Source organism: Manis javanica, chromosome 4, assembly GCF_040802235.1.
Source record: "Manis javanica isolate MJ-LG chromosome 4, MJ_LKY, whole genome shotgun sequence".
Classification (NCBI taxonomy): Eukaryota; Metazoa; Chordata; class Mammalia; order Pholidota; family Manidae; genus Manis; species Manis javanica.
In genome coordinates, this window is record NC_133159.1 from 180949458 (window position 1) to 180977026 (window position 27569).

Sequence of the window (27569 nt, forward strand, 5' to 3'; positions counted from 1 at the left end):
TCGGCACATGGCCGATTCTGTCTCAGCCCTGCCCTGACCCGGGCCTCCTTTCTGGAACCTCTTTGCCCAGTGTGCGGCCTGGCACTCGGCCTCCGCTGCAGAGAGCAGGGCAGGTCCCAGACTTGTTTGGCACTCAGATGTGGCCAAGCAGAGGCAGCCTTGGGCATCTGCAGCTGGGAGTGACACAGAACCTCTCTGATCTCGGGGGTGGGTGCGCCAGTGGCATCCCATGGGTGTCACTCAGGGCGTGTGAGAGGCAGAGGTGGCAGGATGCAGAGCTTGCTGAGCAAGCCGTGGTCGGCTCCAAGTGCTCTCGGGCCAGTGGCTCCAGAGGGGTGCTGGGTCCCTCCCTGGGGAGGCAGGCCTGCTTGGTGGCACCCAGGGAGTCATTCGGCAGCCGAGGCGCAGCCTACTTCTCCAGCCCTCCCAAGGACTCTGGGAGTTCCTCATTGCATTTTCTGCTGCAAGTAGCCGGAGTGCCTTCTGTTGTCTCCATCTGAACCCTGACTGACACACCTCCAACCTTGGGGACCTCCAGTCTTACCTGATGCAGGATTCCACCTGGGGCCCCCAGCTCCACGGCGCATGTCCACATCCCTTCATCATAGTGAGATGTGGTGGTACAGATAAAAAATATTGTCAGCTCTGAGCGGGAACCTGGCAAAAGTGCGGTCACCACCACCGTGGAGAATTCAGAGTGAGGAGAGCCACCTGCGCGGGACACCCGGCCGAGGAGGCCGGGACGGCGTGGGGCTGTGCCTCACGGGCCCCCACTTCTCTCACAGGAGAGCAGCTGTGCCCTCGCTCTGGGCCTGTGGACTCGAACTTCACACACAGTCTTAACCATGGAGTTCGCAGAGGGTCAGAGGAAAGCATGGATGTCAGAATGTGCAGACGGCGGTGAGTAATGACAGCTGACAGTGAGGGAGGAAACTGGGAACTGTGGGGGAAACTGGAGACTCTAAAAACAAAAAGAGCAAGGCTGGGAAGGGGCCGGGAGGAGGGGCAGGGGCCGGGGCTGGGGCCACCGCATGACCTCCTCCCTCCCCGTGTCCCCGTGGGCCCCCGGCCATCAGCACCTGGGCTCAGTCTTCATGTCCTGTGGACACCGCAACTCAGAGTGTCCAGGACAGGGTAAAGTGTGGGGGTGCACAGAGCTGGGGACGCACATACCATAGAAAGTATAAGACGTCCTGGGGGAGTGGATGTTTGAACGGTTCTTGCACTCACCCCTTCACAACGCCACAGTGATTCGCAAAAATTCTCCATGTAAGTTTTAAATATATTTTTATCAAGTAATACACATGTACTGCAAAATGTTGAGAGATTTTTTAAAAAGCAAAAATAAGAAATAAAAATTATTGTCTGTCAGCCCGTGATCCCAGGGTGGCCCCTGCCGGCCTCTGGGGGCTGCCCTTCTCTTCCGTCTTGTGCGTCTGTCTGTCTCTGTCTGTCTGGCACAGTCGGTGTCTGTTTCCGGGTGGCTCTCCCTCTATGCAGATATACATAAAAATTTCAAAACCAGTAATGATGACAGTGTATTTATAGATTTGTATCCATGTCTCACCTAATTTTCTTATCTTGCCTTCTGCCATCAGGGGATTTAAAGAACCAAAACCAATCCCCCTGTTACTGGATTTCCTTCCATTAAGATTGCCAGATTTCACAAATAAAAATACAGAACACCCAGTTAAATCTGAATTTCAGATAAACAATGACATTCAAATTTGACTGTGTCCTGTGTTTCATCCGGGAGCCTTTCCTTCTGGGTGTGAGCGGCTTCTGACGCTGCAGGGGTTCGGAGATCTCCGGCTCCTTGACAGAGCCTGCCCACGCCTGGAGGGACTGGTTCTGTGCACACTGTCCCTGACGCGGGGGGAGGCTCTGCTCTGGCCTCGCGCCCTGTGACCTGCCAGGCACCAGGCCAGGTGTTTCATGGGTGTGCTCCTGTGACCCTCACAAGAGCTGTGAACTCGTTTTGCAGAAAAGGAAGTAATTGCCCAACAATTCTCAGCCAGGAAGGGGACTTGGGTCCAGGTCTGCCCGACTGGGGTCCCCCTTCCTTGGAACCAAGAGATTTAGAGGCAGCTAAGCCAGGCAGCCAGCAAGTGGGGCCCAGGAGACCTAGACCAGGCTTTGGGGTGACGATGCCACATTCCCTGGGAAGCCCCCCTCCCTGGGATATCAGGCTTGGGTTTCTGAGCAGTGGGGAGGCCTCTGGAGACAGCAAAGAAGCCAGGGCAGCTGGACCAAAAGCCACTGACTGCCCTCAGGGTTCAGGGCTTTTGAATTGCTGGCAACAATTTCTTCTGAGCCCTCAAGGGCTTATTTAAAAGGAGTTAAAGTGCCCAGCCCCTGGTGGGAGAGGTTAAGTAGCAGGAATGGAGGATTAAGTGCTGGCTTGGGGATGGGCGGCCTTTGGAAGTCTCTGGTATTGGCCTTTGGGCCCCGTTCTCCCTTGCCCCCTGAAGCCCCTCACCCACTTCCCCCACGAGGCAGACTCCCAGTATTTGTCCCTTTCTCTCTTGTCCTGTGGATCATCTGCAGAGAGGCAGGTACAGCTGGGCCAGGAAGGCCCGGGATTCTGCGTTCAAAGCCCCTGGGAGACTCCCAGGCAAACCAGCCTCGTCCTTCAGTGCCCTTCCCTGGGACCTGCCACCATCCTACCACCGGGAAGACTGGCCCTGGGGCAGGGCTGAAAGAAGGAAGGGGGGTCACTCCACACCTCCACCCACCCGCCCATCTGCCCGTCCTCCTTCCTTTAGGGAGATGGCCACCCCCTTCCCAGGACGGAGGGTCACAGGCAGCCAGGGGTGGGCGGTGGGGTGGGGTGGGGCTGGGGGCCACTCGCTGAGGGGTCCCTGGCCTGGCAGTGCCTGGAGGTGGGGGCTTTGTTAAAGAGGCAGACGGAGGGGTGTAACTGCCAGCGGCTGCCTCGCGCCGCCCCTCAGGCGCACACCGTGCCCTCTGAGCCCTTCAGCCCGGAGGAGCAGGGCAGGAGAATCATCACAGGTTGGAAACCTGGGGCAGATTCTCATCTCGCAGGAGCAGCTGCTGGGGGGCTTTTAATCCAGGGCCTGAGATTGGGGCCTACCCCCTGCAGGGAGTGCCGAGCGCTCAGCGAGAGGGCGTGTGAGCGGCTCTGTGGGAAAACGTGTTCCAGAGAGGTGGTCAGGCCTGTGCTGCAGCACCCAGCACGGGAGGCCGGCGGCTGGGAGCCGTGGGGCGGAGGCCAGTGTGCGGCTGGGCTCCCCTGCTGGCTTCACCCGTGAGAAGGCAGCAGCATCGGCTGGCTGCACCTGCTCCTCACCAGAGGGTGAAGGTGGGGCCCATCTGCACTGGGGACGTGGCTCCGCCCGGCTCACGGCTATGTGGTGCTGCCGGGCAGAAAGGGCCTGCCCGCCCCTGGGATGGCGAGAGGGCGAAGGCTGACAGTGTAGCAAGCGGGGCTGCAGTGGGACTGAGGCAAGGCCTTGCCTCCCGGGCCGCATGTCTCTGGAGGACTGCCAGGGTCTCGAGTGTGTCGGTAAGCGGCTCCCTGGGCCCCGCTGACGCTGAGCGAAGCAAGCAAGGCGCAAGGCTCTGATGCAGCTTGCTGGGCTGGAGAAGGGGGCTTGGTCTGCCTCTGGCCCCCTGCAGCTCTCCCCTTGGGGCAGGGTGGCTTCCCGGGGGCACAGGCACCCTGCCCTCTCCACACTTGGTTTGATGCCCTGCTGTCACTGTCCCGGAATTCATCTTTGAACAAGGGCCCTTCAAACTCACCCGCCGGAAGCCAGGGGTGTTACCCCAGGGAAGGCCACCCGGGGCAGGAAGGAAACCAGAGGGGCACACGGCCTGTGACAGACACCCCCTGGAGGGGGCAGTGGAGCCCCAGAGGGTCAGGGGCCTGGTGCGGGGGAAGGAAGCAGGGCTCTGCTGATCTGCCTACCCTGTCCCTTCAGCCTTCGAGGCCCTTGTTATCACCCCCATTTCACACATGGGAAAACAGAGGCTCCAAAGTTTAAGGTTTCAGGTCCAAAATACAGGCGTCTGGCTGGTTGCCCCCGTGTGTTCTGGTTAAGATAGAAACGCTGGGACCCTGCTCCTAGAGGGCCCTACTCAACAGGCCTGGGACGGGGTCCGAGGTCCATGTTTGTAAAACCCCCAGGTCTGGGGCCTCCTATGGTCTCTGCCAGGGTCACACAGCTGGAAGCCCAACAGGGTCATTGTCTGGACACAGGGCTGTCATTCTGGCTCTGCTAGAGTGCGGCTGCCTCTGGGGTGGGGGTTTGGACAACACAAGGGGAGGACTTCTGGGGGCTGGGGGCTCATTATCCAGTCCCTGCTGAGGCCCAGGCTCCTGCCCAGTTTCCCATTTGCTCCTCCCATGTCCCTCTCAGGCAGGCGTCATCACCCCATTTTACAGATGGGCACATGGAGGCCTTGAAGTGTCTGAGACTGGAGTGGCTCAGGAGGCTCTGGCCTGGAAGCTGGTGGGTTCCTCACCTGGGCTCACGTACAATCCCGAGGAGCTTATCTAACAGCAGGCCCAGCCGGCCCAGACCGACTGCGTCAGAAGCCAGGGTTTCTATACGAACCGTGCAGGTGGTTCAGACACACCCAGGGCAGCAAATCGTGAGTCCAAGGAGCAGAGATCAGGGCCCCCACCCTGCCCTGGAGGCAGGGGACATTCTCAATGACCCCAGGGTGGGAGTCAGCTGTTTGCCGATCGCCCAGTGCCACCACTTCCACATACCCTTTCTTTTTGCAGAAGACCTGAGGGCCTGGGCCCTGGCACAATTTGGGGCCTGGGTGGGGCCAATGCCCTCGCCTGTGTCTCAGGACACACACACACCCAGCATGCATCTCGGCTCAGGGTGACATCCGCCGAGCACCCCAGGCCTGGATGCTGAGCCTTGGGCAGGCACAGAGTCTGGAAGGCATTGTTCCTGTCCTCACTGGGGGATACAGACCCAAAACGGCAATCCCAGTCTGGCACGGCTGTGGAAAGCCTGGTCCTGTGACCTGTGGCAGTCCTCGGCCTCGGCTGCATGGCCTCAGCAGACCTGCAGAGCTGCTGCCCACCGTCTGGTCCTGGAGCAGTGGGCTTTGGGAGCTTAGCCTTCAGCAGGCACTAATTCTGTGACTTCCACCTGCCAGGCACGGCTGGTCTCCCGTGGTTCCCAGGGGCCACCAGTGCCATGCTACATCCCCCACTGCTGCCCGGGGGCCTTTGGATTTCTCAATGAGTTTTATCTGAGCTGAGTGACCCCCAGGAAGCTGGGCACGTGCTGGAGGGGCGGGTGCACAGGATGGATTCCCAGGGACTTCAGCCAGGCCCTGCTTCTTTCCATTCTTGGAAGATGCCATCAGCCCAGTCCCCTGGCCAGCCCTGGAACCACGGGCCCCAGCTAGACCGGCTCCCAGGGCCTTAGTGATGGCTCTGAAGAAGGGGCAGAGAGGGAAAGGGCTCCCAGACGCTGCTCAGTGTCTGGGTGGATGGGAGCACAGTCCTGGGCCGGGGGGCTGTGGAGGAGTGTGTGGGTGCTGAGGCTCCGAGGGGCTGGCTGACGGGGTGTGGAGCTGGAGGTGGGCTCGGGCTCTTCCCTGGCCTCTAGAGCACGGCTCCTCGTATTTCCACCCAAGGCGGGGAGCCCGCTCAGCACCACGTGTGTGCAACAAGTGGGGTCTCAGAGTCACCCTCGAACACTGGGGGCGGTGGCGAGGGACATATGTGCCTCCCCTTGCGCCCTGCAGGCCGCCGGGGCCAGGCGCCCCTTGGTGATGGCGACTCCCCGTGCAGGTCCCCCTTCTGGCCGCAGCTCCTCTGCTCTTCCTCCCCCTCCGCCCACCTGCTCTCTGGCGTCACTCTTTCTGCAAATCAAGCCAACCCTCTTGCAAGCTTTGCTTCTGGGAGAATCCAGGGTAAGCCACAACCCTGAATTTGGTGACACGCTGTAGGTCACCGGGGACTGGAGTGGCTCGGGCAGAAGCCAGCTGGGAGAGGACGGGACGGTGCGGCTGAGGAGCCCCCAGTGGGGGAGGAGGAGCCGCTGGACGGTTGGACTGAAACTTGGTGCAGGCTGGAGGGAGTTTTGCTTGGTTTTGTTTATTTTCTGTTCATTTATTTTTTACATTAACCTTTTCATGTTGAGATACACGTAGATTCACATGCTGTTGTAATAAATGATGCAGAGAGACCCGCGTACCCTCTACCCAGTGTCCCCCGACGGTGACACCTTGTACAAATACAGAACAATGTCACAACCAAGGTGGGGCTATTGATACAATGCACAGTCTTGCTGGCATTTCCCCCATTTCACTGGTACTTGTGTGTGTGTGTGTGTGTGTGTGTGTGTGTCTGTCTGTCCTTACACACCTCTCTTGCCAGTGTAGGATCATGTATCCAACACTATAGCCAGAAAACTGAAGGGTTCCTGCCTCTCAAGGGTGGGAGCCATACCCACCTCTCTCTCTTCGCCCACCAGCCTCCAGCCTGACCTGGTGGCCACTAACCTGCTCCCCATCTCTGTAATTTTATAATTTCGAGAATGCTACAGACATGGAGTCATGCCCCGTGTAACCTTCCGGGACTGGCGTTTTCCGTGCCGAATAGTTCTCTGGAGATCAGTCTAGGTCGCTGTGTGCAGCGACGGGTCATCCTTCCCACTGCTGAGTGGGACTCCTAGGTGGCTGGGCCACGGTTTGTGTGCCCAGTGGCCTGTTAAAGGTCATCATGTTGTCTCTGATTTTTGCCTCTTAGGACTGAGGCTGCTATGTACGTTCATGGACATGTGTGAACATAAGCTTCCCATTCTCTGGGGTAAATGCTGGGAGAGCAACTGCTGGGTCACACGGTGGTCACATGCTCAGCTTTGTGAGAAACTGCTCGACTGCTTTCAGAGAAGCTGCCCATTTTCCACCCCCACCGGCGCTTTATGAGGCACCCTTCTCGGGTCCTTGCCGGCGTGCGGTGCGGTCTTTCTGATAGGTGCGCAGCGCACTTACTGTGGTTTCAATTTCCATTCACCTAAAATGACTCATGATGTTAAGTGTCTTTCCATGTATTCATCTGCCATTTGTACATCCTCTTCAGTGAGATGCCATTGTTGAATCTGAAGTGAGAGCTTCTTGTAAATAGCATATCACTGGGTCATTAAAAAAAGACTCTGCCAAACTCTTTAATTGTTGCATTTAAGCATCTTGCATTCAAGCTAAATTATCGATCTGGTCGGATTTCAGTCTGCCCCGTTATTATTGCTTTCCTATTTGCGCCCTCTGGTTCTCTTTTCCTGCTGTTCTGTGGGTCACTTGGACGTTAGGATTCCACCTGTTCGCGGGGATTCGGAACATCTGCTGTTCTCCTAGTGGCTGCTCTGGGCGTTGCGATACACAGGTGCAACTCCCCCTTGGGGTGGACGCCTCCCTCCCATTTAGGCTGCTTTCCCTTCCTCGCTTAAACATTTTCAGATGGACTGGGGGGTCTGAAAATACAGAAAGAGTGAAATGATGGCGTGGAGCCTGGCACTTACCAGTGCCACCCCTGACGGGCCCCTCCCCGCCCTTGTGCTCTCCCAGGCCCCTGGCCCCGCTCAGCTGGGCACTGACATCAGCGCACCTGCCAGGCTGAGACAGGCACTCGTCAACCCCAGGGCCTTCTGCAATCAAAGTCTTAGGAGCGGAGTCTCGTGAGCAGGAGGGGAAAAGCAATTTCCCCTTCAACGTGTCAAAAACTGCTCACCCAAAACACCCCAGAGAGACATCAGACAGGAAGGAAATCTGCATCAGGCCTCCTGGAAGGGACACTGGCAGCGGGAAGACAGCAGAGCCCTGCCTTGATGACTCACCCCGTGGTGCAACCATCCTGCTGGCTGGCATGGGGGTGGTGGAAGCCAGGTGTGATGATCAGGGTGCATAATCACCAGGCCGCACCATTCGGGCACCAGGAGGAGTTGCTGTCACAGCAGCCAAGTGGTCTGTGAACCCTTTGCAGGGTCTGGGTTGACTACCCTGTCCACGCATGGCCATTTGCCTGCATCCTGCTTTGTGGCAGCTCCACCACTGACCTGTCCAGGCCCTGGATCTTTCTTCAGGAACGTGCCCTGGAACATGCTCTTCTCCCTATGGCGTTACATGCAACTTCTATGCATGCATGCATGTGTGTGTATGTGGACAATGCCTGTGCCTATGCACACATGTGCACATATGCATGTATTTATGTGTATGTTGTGTGTGCACAATGCACATGTTCACGTGCATATATTTGTACGTGATGTGCATGTTATATATATATGTGTGTACCCATGTATGTGTGCATGTGTGCATGCATGCATGCATGTGATGCACGTGAATATGCATACACAGTGCACACTGTGTATGTGATGCGTGTAGGCATGTGTGTATATGTGTATATGTATACACATGCATGTAGGTGCATGGAACAAGTGTATGCACATGTATGTGTGTATCATGCTTGTGTATTGACGTGACATGTATATGTTTGCATTTACATGTGTGTGGTGTATATGTATGTGTGTATCTAGTGTGTCATATTTAATTTCCTTAATGTGCAAACGGCTCATACAATTTGATAAACACAATCAACAGAAAAACAGGTGAAGGATGTAAACAGGTCATTCATAATAAAGGAGATTCGAACGGTTCATTTAATTTAAATCCCAATAAAATGTAACAGACAAGGATATAGGCGCAATAACCACATTGTTTCTAGTGAAACAAAACACGAAATGATTCAATGAATCAACAAGAAACAACATTGCAGCTCACCGATGGGAAAATCCAAATTAAGACAATGAAACGATATATCGTTCACTCTTTAGGTTGTGAAAATTTAATACAAGCTCTAAGATCCATTGAGGCACATGCCTGGTGAAAATGTGAATTGGCACAACTTCCTGGGAAAATAATCTAGCAATATTTACTAAGAAGAAAATAATACACACATGACCTTTGACCCGATGATTCCATTACGGGAACCTCTTCAACAGAAATAAAAGCAGCAGTATTTGCAAAGAGATTCAAATGAAGACTTTTCTAGCATTGTTTATGGAGAGTAAAACCAAAGTGGAACAAAACCCCAAACCAGCGATGGACTAGAAGAACAAAAGCCCACATCTTTAGGGGAATGACTGTAGAAACCGAAGTGTATTCACACCACGGCTTATCAGGCCGCATCAAAGTGGAATGAATTAAATCTATAGCAATTGAAATGGAAGGAGATGTCCATCAAATATTTGGTGACTCCAACAAATAGAAGTTGTAGGTCATGGTTCCCTATTTAACAATATAATCAAGCAGTAATTATCCCTATCACATATGTGTTTTATGGTATGAATGAGAGAAATCTGTGGCAAAACCCCAAACTGGCTGTTGGAAACCCTAGTGAGTGGGAGTAAAGGGCAGGTGGGGGGAGCGGTCATGTATCTCCATTTATCTTTGTGCTGTTTCCCTGGTTAAAATGAGTATATGTTGGTTACATCAGCGTATACACGTGTCAAAATCCAGCAGGCCGGTCCTGAAGATGTGTGCACTTCATTGTTTGTGCCTCAATATAGAATTATCAAAAAATAAAATATATAAGAAAAGAAAAAATGAGGACATGTTATTTTTTAAAACAGCTTTATTGATATATAATTGATATACAAAAACTCACATATTTAAAGAGTATAATTTGATAAGTTTTGACATGCACACACATGTCAAACTACCACCACAATCAAGATAGTGAATACATCCCTCACCACCCCAAATTTCTTCTCTCTCTCCCTCTCTCTGCCTCCTCACTCCCCAATCCTCCTCTGATCTGCTTTCTGTCACCATAGATTCGTTTGCATTTTGTAGAGTTTTGTATAAATGGAATCAGATGGTATGTATTCTTTTGTCTGGCTTCTATCACTCAGCCTAATTTTAAGATTCATTCATGCTGCTGAGTGTACGAGCAGTTCCTTTCTTTCTGTTGAAGTGGAGTTGCCCTGCTCGGAAATAACATCATTTGTTTATCTACTCATCTGTTGACGAATTGTTTCCAATTTTCGGCTCTTACAAATAAGAATATTTCTGTGTAAGTTTTTGTATGGATTCACACTTTCATTTAAATATCGAGGGATGGGACGGCAAGATCGTATGATAGCATGTCTTTACCTTTTTAAGAAACTGACAAACTTCTCCAAAGCAGTTGCACCATTTTTGCATTCTCACCATCAGTGGCGAGAATTCTGATTCCCCTTTGTGCTCATCAAACATTCGCTATCATCAGACTTGATTTAGTCATTCTGATTGGCGTGTGGTGGCATCTGACTGTGGTCTGGATTTGCATTTTTCTGATGACTAATGATGTTCATATGCTCATTTGCCACCCATATAATTTCTTGGGTGATGCATCTGTTCAAATAATACTTGGGAATTTTGGGGGTGGATGGGGAGAGGGTTGTTTATTTTCATATTATTGAGTTTTAGGAGTTCTTAGATTCTTCATACACACTCTCCATTGGATATCTGAGTTACAGTGATTTTCTTCTAGTTTGTGTCTTTCCATTCTTTAAGCAGTGTCTTTCAAAGAGCAGTTTTAACTTTTTACAAATGATAATAGATTTATTGAGATATACTTCGCATACCATATAAGTCACCCACTTAGGTGTGCAATTCAAAGAATTTTGGTATATTCACAGATACGGGCAAACACCACCCACCACCATCAGTTTTAGAACATTCAGAGATTTTCATCACCCCCAGAGAAGCCTCATACCCATTAGCAGCACCCCCACCCCACCTCGAGCCAACTACTAAGAAAAAATTTTAACTCTGATGACTCCACTTTATCAAGTTCTTCTTTTATGGACCACATTTTTCCTTATTGTATCCAAGATATCTTTTATACCTCACGGTCACAATTTTTTTTCTAGAAGTTTTACAACTTTGGGTTTTACTCTTAGGTCAATGATCATTTTGAGTTAACTTTTTTATATGCTGGGTGGGATGCATGGAAGTTTCCTTTTTACTTATGGATATGCAAATGTCCCATTGCTGGAAAGACTGCCCCACCCTGAGCTGCTCTTGAACCTTCGTGAATCGCCGTCCGAGTCTGCGCGAGCCCATTTCCGATCCATCAGCCCGCCTGCGGCATTTCACTCCCGCACCGCCTGCGTTGACTGCTGCAGCGTCCTGATATGTCTCGATATCGGGTAGTGTTAGACCCCCCGACTTTGTGCTTTGTCAAAGTTGTTTCCTCTTTTCTAGATCCTTTTCTATTTCCATATAATTATATGGAAATAATTATAGACATTTAGAACGAGCTTCTCAATGTCTACCAAAAAGCCTGCTGGATTGATGGGGATCACGATGGATCTATAAACAACTTGGGGGGAATGAATGCACATATTAACAGTAGTGAATCTTCCAAGCTATGAGCAGAGCATCTCTCTCCATTTATTTGGCACTTTATTTCTCTTAATAACGACTCACAGGTTTTAGTGCATGATTCCTAGACATCCTTTATCAGATTTGTCCTTAAGTGTTTCACATCTTTGGTGCTATTGTAAATAACATTTACATTTTAAAAAAATATTTCTGAACTGTTATTATGATAGAGAGGCTACAGTTGATTTATATATACTGACGTTTATCTTGCCACCTTGCTAAACTCACTGGTTAAGTCCTAGCAAATTTTTTTGGAGCTTTCCTTTGATTTGCATTAGAGTAGGTGATTAAAGACAGTTCTGTGTTTTCCTTGTGCAATCTGCATGCTGTTTCCCTCTGTCTTTTTTCTCTGGCTGGGACTTTCGATAATATGTTGCCTAGAAGGGGCGAGAGTGGCGGTCCTTGTCTTAGTCCTGCTGTGGGCGGAAGCATTCAGTCTGTCGCCACCGAGGAAGAGTTAAGTCGTGCCTCTTGTCAGGCTGAGGAAGTTCTCTTTTTCTTGGAGTCTGCTGAGCATTTTTGGGTCAGGAATAAATGTTGGATTTTGTCAAATGCTTTTTCTGCCTCTATTCTGAGATAATCGTATGATCTTTCTTCTTTAGTTTGTTAAAACGGTGAACTGCATTGACTGATTCTCACACGTTACACCAACCGACCTTCATTCCCGGATAAGCCCCCCAGGGCACGATGGGTCACCCTTTCCATGTATCACTGGATCTGATTTGATAACATTCTGTTTAGAATTTTTGCACCTATGTTCATGAGGCATACAGGCCTGTTGTTTTCTTTTCCCGTAACGCATCTGACTTTTCTATCACGGTGATGGCGGGACTTGTAGAATGAATGAACTGGCCAGGGCGCTCGCTGCCTCAGTTTTCCGCAAAAGTTTGTTGGTATTATTTCTGCCTTCAACGCCCGGGAGAACTCACCTGCAAGGCCAGCTGGGCCCGGGATTTTTATGTGGGATGATGGTTTCTCCATGACGTCTTAACAAGTCCAGGCAGGCTATTCCTTGAAAGGAAAACACATAGAGCCATACAAGCCCATTTATTTGTTTTAAAATATGAACTTTAAAATCAAGTAATACATGCATCCAGATTTCTTAATGGTGCAGACGTCTCCCCATGACACACAGTGACTTCCTTCTCTCCCTTTTGCCTCTTCTGAGCCAGTTCTCTGGAGGCACCCACTTTTAGGGCCTCAGCTCTCTCTGGCCATTTCTGCTGCATCTTCAGAGGACACACTTATTCAACTACCATTTGACATTTACCAACGGCCTCCTGTGTGCCAGGCACTGTTCTAGGCCTGTGGGAAACTCCGTGAAGAAGACAGACAAGGATCTCTGCCCTCCCCGAGCAGGTGGACGGGGCCAGCCTCATCCTGCAGTGACATAAACCCAGCCGGGCAGACAGACCACAGACAGTAGACACCATGCGCGCAGGGGTTGGACAGTACCTGAAAATGCAGCCAGTGCTCTAGGAGAAACAGAGCAGGGCAAGGGGGTATCGGGACTGCCAGGGACAGGGGCATGCACTTGAAAACTGGTCAGGGGCATGGGCTCAGAAGGACACATTTGAGCAAGGGTTTGAATAGATGACAGCACCAGCCATGTGGCTCTGTGGAGGGCAAGCAGGAGTGTGCCAGGCAAAGGCCCAAGGCAGGAGGCTGTATGGAGTAAGGTCAGAGCGAGGATGGGGGCACCACCGCAGCATGTAGGCCTCGGAGGGCATCACAAGGACGCTAGCCTTCCTCTGTTCTCCTTGCTGGCTTGTGAGCCCAGGAGTGGCACCCACTGACGTGGGTGTTCAGAGGTGTGCTTGGGCTTCTCTGCTGAGGCCGGCGCGGCTCCAGGGCAGGCAAGGACCGGAGTGGGGAGGGAAGACTCCAGGAAGAGATGATGCAGGCTTGGACAGTGGGGGGTGGCCAGGTTCCAGGTCAATACTGAAGGCAATGCCAGCAGGTTTGAGGTGGGGAGCAGAGGAAAGAGGGAGCCACTGATATTCTGAGTTTGATTTGCCTCAGCAGCTGGAAGGCTGGCATTGCCCACATTGAGATGGAGCAGCCTGGGGGGACAGGTGGGGGGCAGAGCAGCAGTGTTCGGTTTCGGTGCATTAAGTTTGGGTTGCTTCCTTGGTGGCTCAGGGCAGTGGTCAGCTTCCTGCTGGGTGTGGCGGCCGGACTTGGGAGACGTTTGGCCTAATGCAGAGCTGTCAGCTTACGAGGCAATGCACAAAGCCACTATTTAAAGACAAGGACTGGAGGAGACAGATGACCACGTGAATCTTATCTCCCGATCCGGGTGAGATGCCATCCTGTTGGCTCTGCTATGCTGGTCGCCCCGCTCCCCAACCTCTTCCGGGAGCCATGGGCACTACATTCGGCTCCCCTGCTGCTCGCTTCCGTGACTTTGTCCCACCCCATTTCCGGAGCCACTGAGGACACTGTCCCGCCTGTCCCGGTTGCCCCCTGGGAAAGGGTGGATATTAGCTCCCCTGCCCCGCCCGCAGGTCCACCCTGCTGCCCGACCCCCTGCAGCTCTGCTTCCTGGGCCTCACCAAGGCTGCAGACAACCGTATCTGCTCTGCAGCCCATCATGGCCTGTGCTTTCTGGATAGGCTGGTACGAACAGTCGAAGACCGAGAACGATCATGTTACTGTGACGGTGCGTGAAAGCTCAAGGCCCGGGTGAGTGGCGTGTAAGGCCAGTGGCTTTGGTCTTTGACCTTAGGCTTCTCTCTGTCCCATCGGCCTTGGTGCCTTGGTGACATCCTTCAAATCAAGTCTCTGGAACGCCTCTGTAGGGGTAGAACCTCTGGATTGCCCGCCCCTGCTCAGCTCGGCTGCTTGCTGGGGGGTGCCGCTCCTTGGCGGGCATCCTGGGAGGGACTTGGCTGACCTGGGGGCACCTGAGGGCTCCCCTGCTGGTTCCCACTACGAGCAGCAGCACTCCCAGTGCTATTGGCATGGCCACACCACCAGGGCTACTTCCAGTAGGCCCACAACTTCCTTCCTGAATGGAAGGAACACTCACATCACATAAAACTGACCGTATTAAAGAGGCACTTGGGACACTCACATGTTGTGCAGCAGCCACCTCCATCTAGCTCCAGAACTTCTCGTTACCCCACAAGGAAACTCTCAGCCCATTAAGGTAATCACCCTCATTTTCCTGCCCCCGGCCCCCCACCTCCCAGTTCCCGGCAGTCATGAATCAATCTACTTTCTGCCTGTTGGGGATTTGCCTACCCAAGGTGTTTCATATAAATGGAATCACACAGTGCGGCCTTTTGTGGCTAGCTTCTTCCCCTGATCATGATGTTTGGGATGTTTCATCCATGTTATGTCATGTGTCAGGACTTACTTCCTTTTTTATGGCTGAATACTATTCCCTTGGGTGGCTGGGCCACTTTGTGCTTATCCATTCATCCCTTGGTGGACACTGTGTTGTTTCCCCCTTTGGACTGTTATGAATCATGTTGCTCTGAGCATGTGTGTACATGTATTCTTTTGAGCCCCTGTATCTAGTTCTTTTGGGGGCATAGCTGGGAGTGGAATTGTGGGGTCACACGGCAATGTTTGAGGAAGTTGGAGGAAGCCCACTGCTTCCTAGTGCCCCTTGCCGGGCTGGCACACATCCTAAGTAACTTCCTTTGAAGGAAGCATCTGTGGAGGTGAGCTTTCTGAGGCCAGTGTGTCCCCCACCTCCCTCCCAGCCTGCCCAGAAGCCACTCCTTCCTGTCCCCCTTCAAAAAGGTGACAGGTCCTTCTATAAGGAAGAGGATGCCCCCACCAACAGGGTTGGGACACTGAGCCCAGCCCAGTGTCTGGCATTTACGGGTCCCTTTGCAGTTGAAATCGCAAGAACTGAAGATTTTCTTGGGGTGTAGGACTTCCAGGGCTAAGAGGGGATGCTGGTCACCCTTATAACTGTGTCCCCTCTCCTCCTCCGCTCGATATGAATGCTCGATTACAGTTGCATGGAAGTTATTTCTATAACTGAAATCCCATCTCGTTTCTCTCCTCCTGAAGACTCGAAGCACCTCGGGATCAAATGACCCCACAGCCCGGCCCGTGGGGCCCCTCCGCTGTCTGCCTCCTGCCCCTGCCTGTTGCTTCAAGGGCAGACCAAGTGGGGCGTCTGGGGGACAGGTGGCGTGGGGGACAGGTAGCAATCCTTGTCTTGAGACCCTTTTGCCTTTGAAATTGTGAGCGTCCTGGGACTGCCGTCACAAGTCACCACAAAGCGAGGGGCTTAAACAGCAGAGGGGGATTCGCTCCCTGTTCTGGAGGCCGAAGCCTGAATTCCAGGTGTCGGTAGTGCTGGTTCCTGCTAGAGGCTCTGAGGGGCCTCGGTGCTCCTTGGCTCGGGGCTGTGTGGCTCCCAACTCTGCCTCCATCATCACGGGGCCTCCCCTGTGGGTCTCCTTCAGTTGACTCCTTAGATTTAGGGCCTACCCTAAATCCAGAGGGCCCTCACCTCGAGATTCTTAACTTACTCCACCTGCAGGGACCCTATCTCCTTTTCTGAGTCTTAGCGCAGACATGAACTTGGGGGAACACTAGCTAATCCACTGCACATGTCCTGGGGCTGGGGGGTGCTCGTATGCTGTTGGGGAAACTGAGGCAGGCTCTGCCCAGTACCCAGGTTGGGGTCTGCTGCCTCAGCCCCTAGCCCAGGTGCCTTGGTGAAGCCAAGTTGCTTGTTTGCACCATGGGGGCTCCCCTGAGGAGGGACAGGGAGCTGGCGGATGAGCCATGGAGGCCGTCCTGAGGCAGGCCCGGCAGGGGGAGTTCTGTGGGGTTGGGCCCCCTGGCCTGCCCCCTGGTGCTCGCATACCTGTGGCCCAGCAGGGGTGTGCCCTTGGGCAAGGTCTCTTCTACCAAGGGAACCCCCACGAGGGCTGAGCTGAAGGCTCCTTATTCCTGGAGGGGGTCTGGGTTGCCACCCCAGCCCTTGGGACTTTTGGTCCCTGAAGCTCTCCAGTCCTCCCAGGTCAGGCCTCCCACGGCCGTGCCTGCCCCACCCACAGCCTCCAAGCACCAACCCCAGAGGGGCAGGCCTGCCCTCACCAGATAATGACCCAGAGGCCTCCCTGCACTCCGCCCCCACCCGCAGCAGGCTGGGGCAAGTCATGCCCATTTCACAGAGCAGGAGCCCCGCCCATTTGCAGCCAGGCCTGTCTGTCTGACTGCACAGGCCCATCTGTCTGAGTGCAGCGGCTAGTTTCTCTGCAGTTCAGGCCCTCCTTGGGGACTGAGGGCCTCTGAGCACCCCCAGCCTGGGTCCAATTTCCCAAAGACACCGGATTCCCTGGGGATTACAATCAAGCTGAGCAACCGCCTCGGAGCAGGGCTGGCCTCTTTGGGAAGGGATGTAAAAATAGATGGGCTGACCTCAGAGGGCCGTGATTCCTCTGTCCTCAACCTCTCCCGGGGCCCCTCCCCGCGTCCTCCTCCTGCAGCCCTCTCCCACCCAGTCCCAGGCCCTGCTGGGGTGGAGGAGGCTCAGGGACAGAGCCCCAGGCACCCCTCGCACACCAGTCCTGCTCTGGGCCCTGCTCACCAGGGAGGTGCTGGCCGCCAGGCACCAACGACGGCCAGTCAGGAGGCTGCCAAAGCCAGAAAGTGGGCCACAAAGCAAGTGGACAAGTTTGAGGACGAGGCAGGGAAGGCACTGGGCATTTGCACAAAGTCAGAAAATCTTCCAGATCCGTAAGAAATCGCTTGTACACTCTAAGCCAGCAGGGTTCAGTGTGGAGGGGGCAAGGGAGCCCTGCTGGCAGGTCTTGTCTTAGGATCAAAGATATTGCAGCTGGACAATAATATTAACAATGATGTTGATATTAATTCTATTAGTAATAGGATGATAACAGCCATCACTTATCAAGCACAGACTACATGCCAAGTGTTTTGCATATATTTTGCATATACATATCCCTGCACAGACCCTGGGACCCAGTATTCAACCTCATCTTACAGTGGAGGAGATCAAGGCTCAGAGAGGTGAAGTAACTGGCCCAGGACCACACAGCTGGGATATGACCCCGGGGCTTCTGGCACCCGTTACTGCCTGCAAGGGCCTCCGTGCTGCAGGACCAGTGGCCGGTCCATGATGTGAGCTCCCCATCGGCTGGGCCTCCCAGGCCGAAGCCCACAGGTGGTGGGCCCTGTGCTCTCCTAGGCCCCCCTGGGCTCTGGAGGCAGCTGCTAGGCTGCCCTTCCTCTCCGTGCACCAGCCGGGCCGGCATTGGGTGGCAGAAGGGAGGGCTGATTCCATCTTCTGTTCCTGGTCACCTCCCCGTTCCCTGAGCCGCTCAGGGCCTGAGGAAGGGCTGCCGACCGGCTGCGCAGTGCCGAGCACCAGGACACCAGCATTTGTGTTCACGTTAGCAGGACTCACTGACCCCCAGCCAGCCCCTTTTTCTTCTGAAAACCTCCCACCTGGGCCCCAGGCACCCCTGCTCTGCCCACTCCAGGCTGCATGCCCCACTGCCAGCCTTGCCAAGTCCCCCGGTGGCCAGGTGGCCCCTTGCTCAGCCCCACTTCTGCTTTGAATGTCTTCCCTGGCCAGGAATAACCCGTGACTCAGGCATGCCCACGGTGCTGGCCCTCTCTCTGGGCACTTGCCCTTACAAGGCCTTGTGAGTGCACCCTGGGATGACGTGCAGGACCCTCGTCTGTCCTGCTTCATTCATCCATTCATCTGCCCACGGCTCTTTACTGAGCCTGCTGCTGTGCAGAGCACCTGAGGCACAGCTGTTCAACCGGGGCACCCCGGGCCTGAGGGTTTGCCGGGGGTCCCGAACAAGAGTCAGGCTAGGGCCCCGGCGGATAGCCTCCTGGACCAGCCGCACCTCCTGACCCATCCTGGAGGGTTATGAGCAACCCCACAAGAGCCTGTGGGCGATGCCACCAGGGCAGGCCCAGGCGCCAGGGGTGACCTCTCTCCTTGGGAATGAAAGAGGGGTGCCAAGCTCTCCTGCCTGGCTGCATAATTACTGCTGGTCTCCTGCCCGCTTGCCTGGAGGCGAACCAGGTGAGCTCACAGCCAAAGTGGGGCTCACGAGCCCGCTTGCCCACCACGCCCACCATGCCCGCCTCACCTGCCTGCCCCGCCGGCCCAGCAGCATTCCCTGTCCAGGGAGGGGCTGACCCCTGGCCGCGTGCTGCAGGGAGCCTCTGCTGGTGAGTCACGGGGCACCTCGGGCAGGGATGGGCTGGTCCAGGGGCTCGGCTGTGGTGTCCCCCCCAGCTCTAGACAGATCCTGCCCCCTGGCTGTTTGTACACGGAAAACAAAACCTTCTCTGATTCCTTCACCCAGACGAAGCCCTGTGAATGGTCTGGTGTCTTCTTCTAGTCTTCCCACTACATACACCTGTAAAGATGAAATCAGATGTACAGACTGGTCAATAATACCACCAGGAACATTTCCCCATGAGACTTAAAGTCTTTAACAGCTTTATTGAGATATAATTAATACACCATAAATTCTCCCATTGAAAGTGTAAAATTCAATGGTTTCAGTAAATTTAGAGTAGTACGACCACCCCCATAATCTAATTCCAGAACATTTTTATCACCCCCAAAAGAAGGCTGTGCCTATTAGAAGTCACGCCCCCCATCCGTCCCCCAGCCCTAGGCAACCACTAATCCTTCTGTCTCTGTCGATTTGCTGTTCTGGACATTTCACGCAAATGGAACCACACAAAGTTCTTTCAGGGCCTTAATATTTTTGACACCCCACATAGATGAGCGCTCAGGGTTCTGATCTGTGGAGACACTGTTTCTTCTTTGGGCGTCTCCCTTATCTTGAGCATTCCTGTGCTTTGGGAGGACCGCCCACCCACCCCTCTCGGAAGATGGCAAGGCAGGATTATGAAGGGGGAGGGGAATGCATGGTACGACCGCACTGGACCCACGCACTGTCCAGAAGCAGGGCCCCCTCCTTGGCTCAGGTGGGCACCCCCAGTGCTGTCAGTACTGGCTGGCAGAGGGGCTCAACGAACGCGGGGTGGCCACAGACAGATCGGGGCCATCGGCTCACCGGCAGGCTGTGCTTTGTCTACACACCGCCCCACGCCGCCCCTGCTCCGGTGGCTCTGGGCTCCCCCTCCAGAGCCCCACATGGGCTGCTTTCTGCTGGGAGACCTTCTTCTGCTGATGATGGAGATGATTATAGAGGGAGACCCCCAGATCAGGGGGAAGGTGAGCACCCCAGACCTGAAGAGTCTACCGAACAAGCAAAAGCCAAACCAAGACAAAGCCCGAGCAGGGCTGCGAAGGGGTGGGACTGGGACTTCCCCAGGGGACTGATTCTAAAAGGCAGTTCCCAAAATATTATCGGCAGTTGTAGATCACTGTGGAGCTCCCCCAAATGCCAGTTTCTGGGGTGGGGGGAGCTCTGTGCAGCAGGGGGCCTGAGGGAGATGGCGCTGGGACCTCTGGGGTTCTGTGTCAACCTACCTCTTGCAGACAGGGCTGCGGAGAGAGGACAGTTCTGGCTGCAGGGCAGGGGTTCCTAGCTTCTCTGGAAGGACACTGCTTAGGGGCCCCGCGAAGGCGCTTCCCTGGCAAAGTGCTCAGCATGTCACCGACCTACCAAGGAAAGGCATTTGCCCAGCGGTTGCTGAATGTGTGTGTGTGTAGTGCAAATGCACACACTGCATGCCCCCTTTCTGCCTGCAGGCGGCATGCATGCATACATACAACCCCCCCCACCCCATACAAATCGTCATCCACAGGCACAGACTGCCTGCTTTGTGAAGGCATGACAACTCCCCGGTAGGGCAGGGTCTCCTTTGCGCTGCACTTTGTGCTCCCACTTCAGTTGTGAGGTTTGTTGACCTTCCTGCATTCAGATGGCGGGGGCGGGGGGGGGGGGGGGGGGGGGGGCGGGGGGGGGGGGGGGGGGGGGGGGGGGGGGGGGGGGAGGTGGTGTGATGTGTGTGGCAGGCGAAGCCGGGAGCTGACAGTACGTCCTCTGCAGACCCAGGCTGGAAGGGCTGCCTGCCTTCCTGGATGTATCTTTAGCACTTCCACCTGCTTGCTCCTGCCAGACCTTCCCATGAGGACACAGGGTCCATCGAAACCCCCTACTTCAGAAATCCTGTCTTCTTCTGCCCAGGTCAAAATACCCCTCCTCCCCAAAGTGTTCCTGGGTGCCCACCCTCCTTTGCCTGCACCCCCAGTGTGGCTCGTGCCTTCCTTTCCATCCCTGTAGGACTAGTCAGTCTGTGTTGAGGATTCCTGACCACCTCCCCTCCACATGGTCCAGCCCAGCCAAGACGTGGTGAGCGGATGACACATGGGCCACCACAGGACGAATCAGGGTGGCTTTTCCACCAACCTCAGATGCTGGGGGAGAGACAGATGTGGGTGGTGGTGGGCACACTATCTAGATCAGAGGTGACCCACTCTTCCCAGAAGTCATAGTCACAAGCCTGCCTTTTGGTATCTGATAGTGACAAGGCCTACTCTGAATTCTACACACCATTAGAGGAATTTGTATTTTATTACAACATTAGTGAGAGGACTGGAAGTTGCTGAATTAGTATTTGATGGATGAATAAGCCCAGCCCAGGCACTTGGCAGACCCACCCTGAAGCTTCTGGGTTCGGGTCCTGGGGTCTGGCAGATACCCATACCAGCATCTTGCTGTGGCCCCTGGGGGTGTATGCCACAGGCTGGGACTGCCAGTCAGGACAGGGAGGGGACCTCCATGGTGGCCTCTGCCAGGGCCCCTAGGGTGGTTTTCATGGGGAGGAGAATTAGGGGTTCACCCATGACCTCCGTAAATCCTCTGCCACAGCTCTGGCACAGAGTGCCTGGGGCCCCTGTTCGGAGACCTCACCGATCAGGAGCCTGGGGACACACAGGCCTCCCTCCCTCCTCCTCACTGCCCTGCTCCAGGGGAAGTGAAACGGCCTGTCCAGGGGCCCGGCCTGGCTGCACCTGGTGGCCAGTCCCAGGAGCTCTGTGTATACAGCCCTCTGGGCTGGTCTCTGCACAGCCTCCAGCACAGGGCCAGGCCCGCTCCAACAGCGAGGAGCCCAGCAGTGGCTTCGAGGCCTTGTACCAGGCCTGGGCCTGCACCCTAGGCGTGTCTCCCAGGTCCAGGAACTGCCACTCTTTACAGCTGGGAGGGAAGCCAGAGAGGGAGACAGAGCTCTGCCCAGGCCCAGCCACTAAGGCCAGGAGCCAAGCGGGCAGTGAGAGGAGTGGCCAGAACCAGGCTGGAGTACCAGCGCTGTCCTTTCCTAGTGGTAAAACCTCAGGTTAGTTCCTAAACCACTCCGGGCCTCAGTTTCCTTGTAGGGAAACAACCTGTCTCCCATGAAAAATGCCCCTTTCTGTCCTCCAGAGACCCTTGCAGGCCAATAGCTCCAGAGGATGGAGTTTGGGCTGGGAAGCTCGGAGTCACAACTGCCACCTCCTCTGCAGCGCTCACTCCAAGTCGGTATGCGTGGGGAGGGGTCTGCGCTGGACAGCGAGGCGTGGGGTGGCCTGTGACGTCCCGCCGTTTTCGCGCCCTGACTGCAGAACGGGGCCAGAGGTAGCCTGCGCCAGGAGAGGTGGAGAAGCCCCGGAATCCCTCCTAGCAGCCCCGGCCCAGTGCCCTGGCTCAGGTACCCAGGGCCCAGCCTCGGTTCGGGCGCCCCGGGGGGCCTGCACATGACCATCTCCACTGGCAACAGCGTGGTCGCCCGGCAACCTGCGCGCCCCAGGCCCCTCTTGCCCCGGGGATCCCCGAGGGGGAGGGCAGAGGAGGGGGTACAGATGGCAGGGGAACCGGCAGGGCATGCTCCAGTCGGGGCAGCCCCTTGCTGGTGCTGCTGGCAGGGGCTGGGACACCTGGTGGCTACGCGCTGGCACCAGGGAGGCGGGAGACACAGGAGGGCACCGGGTGAGCCCTCTCCTCCCCGTAGAAATGGAGGCAGCGACGCTCCTGTCTTCTCTGGAGGCTGGGTGGGAGCGGGGCGCACAGGTGTGAGCATCTGGGGAGTCCAGGCCAAGAAAGGCTCCCTGGGGAGCCAGCAGGGTGCAGTCCCATGGCTTGGCGGGTTCTGTCCTGATGTGGGGTCCCATGCAGGACTGGTCCCTCTGAGGCTGGCCCCGGGGGGAGGGCAGGGTTAGGACCTGCCTCCTCAAGGCCCCCAGGATCACCCAGAGCCTGGGCAGGGTCTGGATTTCCCCCTGGGTGCCTGCGCTTTGGGGTGGCCCCTGCTACTTCCTGCACCAGACTGATTTGGTATTTATTCTCCACTTGAGACCACACACTGGAACCAAAAAGCCACATGTTTCCACATCTCCAACCTCCAAACCCAGACGCAGGAGTGTGGCTGTGAACTTGGAGCCAGCCTGTGGCAGGGCCCTGGCGGAAGGGCCTCAGCTATGGGGAGGACACGGGGTTAACCCTTCTCCTGTGCCAAGCCGTGCCCACGTCTGCAGCACTCTTGGGCCCCTGCAGACGCAGCCACAGCCACTGCTTTCACAGCCCAGCTCACGTGGTTTTCTGGCAGCCCGGGTGAGGAGACTGCCTGCAGGGGGTGGGGGGAGCCCCGTGAGGCGGCAGGATGCTGGCTGGGTCCTAGTGTGCCCTCCACGCCAGCAGCCCGGGCCAGCATGTGGCTCTTCTCTGAGTCTTCACCCCACGAGTTTGTGGGGCCCGTTAAACCCCAGTAACTCCTCAGTGCTGGGAGGGGGTCGCTGACTGTGGCTCAGTAAAGGGACCCCCTCGGGAGCCCCTGGCCTGGTTTCAGAGGGGCTCAATTGGGCTTCCCCACTTCTCAGGTGGGTGACCTTGAGCAGGTAGCTAGACCTCCCTGGGCCTTTTTTCTCATTCCATAAAATGGGGATAAGATGAGGCTTTGTGGGGATGAAATGAGATGGGGGAACATGCACTGTCGAGAGAGCCCCCTGTGTCACGCACCCTCCCCGGGCCCCTGCTGGGTGCTGTGGCCTCCCCCCCGTCTGGCTTGGCATCCCTGCCTCTTTCCCCTCCCCACCTGTCCTCTGGGTCTCATTTCTTCTCTTTCCCTCCTCTTTCCTCTCTCAGTTTCATTTCTCTGCAGAGACCCAGCCTGCCCCCCTCCAGCCCCACCCCGCCCTGGCTCCCCAGGTCATGTCCCGCTGTCCAGGGGTCGGGGTGGGGGCCTTCTGACGTCACAGGGTGTTTCTCTGGGCCCCGCCCTGCCCAACGCAAATTTCATCCTCCGTTCTCTCTGAATCAATTTACTTTTATTGCCTCAGCTGCTCAAAAGCAATTTTTCAAGAACAAAAAGGTCAGCACGTCCAAGACTAATCAATTCTTGGAGAGCTCCTGCCGCCAGCACCGCGGAGCCGGTGCTGGCGGCCCCTGCCCTTCCCGCCAGCCCCCTCCCACCAGCCCCAGCGCTTTTATTGCTTCATGATGCCTGTCATTAGCGGCGTGTTTGAGACGCCCCACAGTGTCCTTACAACATAAAACCTGGGCCACTTGCGGGGGGGTGGGTGCCGGCGCGTTTATGGCCGCTCGCGGGCTTGGACAGGAACAGCCAAGCTGATGGATTACCCGCAAGGGGAGCCAGGACAGGAGGCATCCAGCCGCCGGGGCAAAGCTCCTGCCGCCTGCCTGCTCTCAGACCCGGCCCTGGGTCCCTCTACCCCATCGCTGCGACGTTGGGCACCTGCCCACTGTCATCCCTTCCTCTCAGAGCCCCTTGTGACACTGCACCCCTGCTGGAATGTCCCTTCTGAGCATCCCTCCGCCCTCAGCACGGTGCCAGGCCTCACCCCTTCCAACACTGTGAGGTCTGCGTTGCCATTCCAGATGGAAAACCAAGGCCCAGTGTCACAGAAGTAGGAAGGAGGAGATGCAGACTGGGGGCCTGCCTGCGGTTGCACACGCGAGCCCTGCCCAGGGGGAGCAGATCTGCTGTTCCTGACTCTTCTCCTCCACGGTCCCCCACTGTCCTTGCCCCGTACCATCCTGACATGTGATGCCATGACAACAGCAGCTAAAAAGCACCACGGTTTCCGGGGCAGATCCTGCCCCCAGCATAGACGGCCCCTCTAACCCCAAGACAGTCCTATCAGGCATTCTTACGACCATTTTCCAGATGGGGAAACTGACGCAGGAGGAGACAAAGAATGTGCCCCAGCTCCCACAGCTGGACGCTTGCAGTGGGGGCTGGAGCCCAGCTGTCTGCTTTTAGCTCTTTAAAACAATGGCTCAGGAGGTGCAAATGCCAGAACAGACAGACCCGTAGATGCCGAACGCAGACAGGTGGTTGCCAGGGGTTGGGGGAGGGGAATGAGGAGCATCCTTCTGGAGGGATGAAAATGTTCTAGAACTAGACAGAGGTGATGTTGGACATCATTGTGAATGTACTAAATGGTGCTGAATTGTACCTTTTAAAATTGTTGATTCTATGTTATGTGAACACCAATAAAATATTTTAAAAGAATGGCTTAGGTTTTTCTGTCACTTACTTGGCAAGAGGCTGGGTGACCCACCAGCGCCGGGTGTCCCAGGAGAGGCAGCCTGCTGCTGTGCTCTGAGGAAGGTACGACAGCAGGGGAGACTCTGAGATGTCCTCCCTGCCGTTCAGCAGAGTCGCTTCTTCCAGGAAGCCTTCTCGGCCGACCCTCCTGCTCTGACGGCTTCCCTGACCGCCATAGCCTCGTCAGTGTCTAGATATACAGTCTGTATTTGGCTATGAGCCATAGGTAAGGGGCCTCTAGTTATTTCCTCTGCGGGGCTCCTGTCCCACAGCCTTGTCACATGTGGCTCTGCCCAGTGGCTCTACCCCGTGGCTCATGGCTCTATCCACAGTACTCCGGGCGAGGTGCCCTGGTCTCCCAGACAGGACCCACACACGTGCATTTCCAGTTTCTCCTGGGTTCCTGGGCGCTCCCTTAGCCCCTAGCCCTTCCTTGGCCTGAGCCCCCTGTCTCCCGTCAAGCTCTCAGAACCCTTGGCCTTGCCCCCAGGCCTCAAAGGTTATCTAGGAGACCCTGAATCTGCCAGTCAGCACCCACGCCACCCGAGGCCTGCCTGCACACGTGACGCCCAAGAGCTCGTGGTTCCCCCACAGGACCGTTCTACCAGGAGGTTCTTTCTTGGATTGAGTTGCCTGCCTGGCCCCCTCTCTCCAGGACAGACTGGCACAGAGTGAAAGCTGCTCCAGCCCCCACCCCAGTGGCCTCTGAATGTCCCCGACGTGGTCCCCTTCCCTCCTGGCTGCCTCTCTCACAGTCCATCAGGGGGCCCACAGCTGGTGCCGCCTGGGAAGACGACATTGGGCTGGGTATCTCTTCTAAATGTCCTTGGGGAGTCTCTGCCTCAGGGCGAGGGGCATCTCAGAGCAGAAATAAAGCCTGGGACCAGCGAGCCTCCGTGGCACCTGGGCCCTGGAGTCAGCCGGATAGCCAGGCTCAACCCCAGCCAGGAAACTCGCCAGGGTTGCAAGTGCCACCTTCTTGGGATCTGATCTGGGGAAGGCTGACGGTGAGGAGGCCAATAAAATACCCAGAATAGAGCAAATACCAGTGTTTTTAAGCATATTTGTTTCTTTGACAATGATGAAGACATCCATTCATGAGTCTCTGTGCTGTCTAGGCATGGTGTCAAATGACAACCAACTGTGTCCCCATTTACCCAGACTGACCAGTGAAGGAAGGGTTTTAGGCTGAGAGGAACCCCTCTGCAGGCAGAGGCCCAGGGTGCCTGCTGCAGGTGCCCATGGCATGGCCCAGGGTGTCCACTGCTGCCCCATGACTTGGCCCAGGGGGCCCGCCGCAGGTCCCCGCGACGCGGCAGGTCCCAGAGCCCACACCCGGCACCACTCTGGCCTCGCTGGCTCCCAGGCCCCTGAACTTAATCTGCTTCCCTCTGGTGGCTGGGGCCGCTGCCAGTTCCTTCTGGAAGCACAGCAACTGCTGCACATTCTAAGAAAGGCCTCCGGGATTTTCTTGGGAGCTCGGGTGAAGCAGGAAGTCCTCTGGACAGACGGGACAGTGGCAGCAGGTGGCACCCAGAGCTCTGGCTGGAATTCCTCTCCTGGGGGCCCAGGCTGGTGAATGGGCGGCAGGAGGTGAAGTCCAGTCCAGGGACTCCTGCTTGTGGACAGCACCTACACAGGGACCAAGGGCTCCCCCTGGCAGGCAAGGCTCCCCACCTGCCCTGCCTACTGACCTTGAGCCTTAGAGAGCCAGCATGCCCCAAGTCACAGAGCTGGGAGGCCAGGGGCTGGGCCTGGCCTGACCCTGGCCCCTGACTCACTCCCCACAGCAGCCGACCAAGGGCCTGCGGGTTGGCTGATGGCTGTTGTTAGTTTACCTTCAGATGAATCTGTATCAACTCTGCCCAGCAGCTGGGTCCTACAGGCCGGGCTCACAGAGGGGGTGAAATTACAAACCAATTTTATTTCTTAATAGCTGAAAACAGAGACAAAAGACAAACCATTGGTGTTTTGACAAATAGCTACATATGTCCAAATCCAGCCAGTCCTGGCAATGCTTCTCGGGTGCTGTATGTGAATTCATGCCCTTCAGCCGCTCCAAGACTTTCCTGGATCGTGTCACTGGTTGCTCTGGGTCCCCTTTCTGCCCAGTCCCAGCACCGTTTCATGCTTCTAAACTAAGGGTCACACTGTCACCTGAACAGACCAATCACAATGGGATCATTATAGTTACAAACCTACCAAAAAAAGGTTTGTGTGTGTGGGGGTCAAAGAATTTTTAGCCGCGCCCAGGAGAGAGCACAATCAGCTATTGTGTTAGAAGTTTCCCGGTGATAAGAAGGCAGTCTAGAAAAGCTGCTTTCTGAACTGATTGCAAAACAGAATAGAAAGTTCAAGGTTGAAAGATAGCTGAGAACAGTGGTCAGGGGGCAGCTCCTCCATGAGGCCCCCGGGGCCTCCGCTGGGGCCTCCTGGCTGACTGACCCCTTGGCGAGGGGCATGCATGTCCTTTGGAAGGGGGGCCTGGCTCAGTACCCGCCGTGTCTCCCCTCGTTCCCCCCCGGGGGCTGGGACGTGGGCTCTTGTTTCCTCTCGGAGGTGCTGTCGAAATTCTCTAAAGCAGCTGTGCACCTTAAGGGACTGCTTGGTGCCAGGCACCTGCTTTCTTTACCTGGATGATCTCACGTACTCCTCACCCCACCCTGTGTGGA

At 55.5% G+C, this 27569-nt stretch overlaps 1 long non-coding RNA gene across 4 annotated transcripts; it reads left to right on the top strand.

Annotated features, from left to right (window-relative positions):
* Positions 1-278: 278 nt before the first annotated feature.
* LOC108387937 (uncharacterized) lies at positions 279-24832 on the top strand. 4 transcript variants are annotated; one of them, XR_012130930.1, is made up of 9 exons: positions 279-900; positions 13558-13714; positions 13923-20250; positions 20403-20540; positions 20637-21690; positions 21777-21872; positions 21956-22041; positions 22685-22940; positions 24225-24832. It is a non-coding gene; the product is annotated as an uncharacterized lncRNA (long non-coding RNA). The 4 variants fall into 4 exon arrangements; XR_012130932.1 differs by having other exon boundaries at positions 21777-21868; XR_001850943.3 differs by having other exon boundaries at positions 21956-22940.
* The last annotated feature ends 2737 nt before the right edge of the window (positions 24833-27569 follow it).